Below are 2638 nucleotides of genomic sequence, written 5' to 3'. Positions count from 1 at the left end.
AGGTTAACAAGTGAAATGTTGAAGAGCCTATAAAATCTCAAATTGGTACTTCAGTTCTCTTTGGATGATTCCTAGACCATCCATCATCCTGAGTTACTAATTTTGCCATGTTTTCTCCAAAAACATAATAAGCCAAGTGTTAACCTCTTATGGAGGGGTGTTTCTATACACTGTTCCATTCCACCACAGCTGTGGGAGAGAGAACTGGAGTCTTAACGCATGACAAATTATCTCTCAGGAAAGTAAATTCTCCCTTTCCTCAAATGTCTCCATGTGGGCTCTGATTTTAGGTTAACCTAATCTTATTCTTGCCTTAGCTAGTCCAGCTCTGGACACAATTTTACTCAGTGTTAGACATCAGAATGGCCACTGTTCTCATTAAGCCACTGTTCTCATTACTTGAGCACCAGTATCTCCCTGTCCCTATGTCTTCAAGCTGACAAACTCTTCTCCAAACAATGTTTAAAGCTTTACAGCTATCTCTTTTCCAACTTTATCTTTCAACTTGGAGCTGTAGTTCTTAATGTAACTGACATCTTCCTTGGTAATACCAAAGTTCATGAGGAAAAATGACAAAATCTCAGACATTTTTTTTAAGATTTATTATTCATTTATGATAGACACAGAGAGAGAGAGAGAGACAGACAGACAGACAGACAGACAGAGACACAGGCAGAGGGAGAAGCAGGCTCCATGCTGAAAGCTCGACATGGGACTCGATCCCGGGACTCCAGGATCATGCCCCCGGCCAAAGGCAGGCGCTAAACCGCTGAGCCACCCAGGGTTCCCCAGTCTCTGACATTTTTGAGCACTCATCATCTGGTGCAGAAAAGAAATTAAAAACCCTGACACTTACATCTCAAAATTGGATAATAATTTTCCTTTCTTGGTTTCTCCATTCAGCATCACTTCTAGATGCAGATCTGAGCTACACTTTACATATTTTGGGCTAACTTAAAGACATTCCACCAAAACTGTGTGTAGTGGAATAATGTGTCTGATGGAATAGTGTATGTCTGGTGCATAATAATCTCTGTATCTTTGGGTTCTCAAACACCAATATCTAAGAGGTGCATTCTCATTCTTTTATATTCAGGGTGGAATGGAAACCCTAACACAAAGTATTACTTCTGCTAAGACGTTTTTTAAATTGAATAAATTTGACGTATAACATTGCATAAATTTAAGTTATATAGAAAGTATTACTTTGCTACATTTATATATTGCATTATGCTGTTGGAGCAATATTTATCATGTTACATAATTATGGTACAATATTATTATTATTTGTATTGATTATACTGTGCACTAGATCTATTTATGGGCTATTTATGATTCATTATAAGTTTATACCCTTAAACACTATCAATATTATTCCCTCACTCTCCATCCCCTGGTAACTACCATGCTACTTTCTGTTTTTTTTTTTATATTTTTTTTTTAATTTTTATTTATTTATGATAGCCACAGAGAGAGAGAGAGAGAGAGAGACAGAGACACAGGCAAAGGGAGAAGCAGGCTCCATGCCCCGGGAGCCCGATGTGGGATTCGATCCCGGGTCTCCAGGATCGCGCCCTGGGCCAAAGGCAGGCGCCAAACCGCTGCGCCATCCAGGTTTGATTTTTTTTTAGATTCCACATATAAGTGATATATTCAGTGTTTGTTTTTCTCTGACTTATCTTGTGCCAAGCCTTTAAATGGATATTTCGAAGGTACTGTGTAACTTTCCTCTAAGTAGATAACTTATTCAGCTAGTAGTCTGCTTCCAGCATGTGACTCTTCAACTTCTTGTTGCTTTATGTTCTTGGATGGGCTCCATGAAATTGCTAAAGTCGTAATGTTGCCTTTTTTGTAGATCAAAAGATAATAGAGATGCCTTGAGTTTCCTGTCCTCATGGTCACCATTCCCTGAAGTATTGCATCCTACACAAACATAGTATTTGGTAGATTCTCCACATTGGCTGTCATTTCTTTTTTCTTAATCTTTGGATATCTAGGATTTCATATCTATAGTGATTTTAGAGTCATCAAACCTAGAATCCTCCTAAGCCTACACACATACTTACACAGATCTACACACTTCCAAAGATGAAGGAAAGATGTATGCATTTAAATACAAAAAGAAAGAGAAAACTAGAGGTTTATACCACTTCACCCAAAGCATCTTAAAATCCCATGCATTGGAGTATTTCTCTGTAAGAGATATCAGACATTTAGGACCATATTCCTCAATATAAAATTTACCTCCCACATTCTATTTTATTATATGCTTCATTCCACATTTTGTTAATCTATCACATATGCATTTGCTAAACACCTTTTACAAGTTTGTTATTCTGCTTGACTTGGTAAGAAAAGCAAAGATGAGTAACAAATACTAACCTAATAGAACTTATAAAGGAGAAAGCACATTAGAGGGAAATGAGAAATTATTTAGAAAGACAGTGAGCAATATACCTCTTTGAGAGGTATCAAGCCTACAAGCTCCTAAATGGAATGCTGTTAAAATGACTGAAGCTAATACTAGAAATTTAACTTACCAGATAGTTTCCATATGGGCCCAAGGAAAAAAATTGCAGACAAGTGAGAGGATTTTTAAAATCCCAAACAAAAATAAGGCTTTCTATCCAAAGTGCTA

The sequence above is a fragment of the Vulpes lagopus genome, chromosome 15 (assembly GCF_018345385.1).
Source record: "Vulpes lagopus strain Blue_001 chromosome 15, ASM1834538v1, whole genome shotgun sequence".
NCBI classification, from domain to species: domain Eukaryota; kingdom Metazoa; phylum Chordata; class Mammalia; order Carnivora; family Canidae; genus Vulpes; species Vulpes lagopus.
This window is presented reverse-complemented; position numbering follows the sequence as displayed.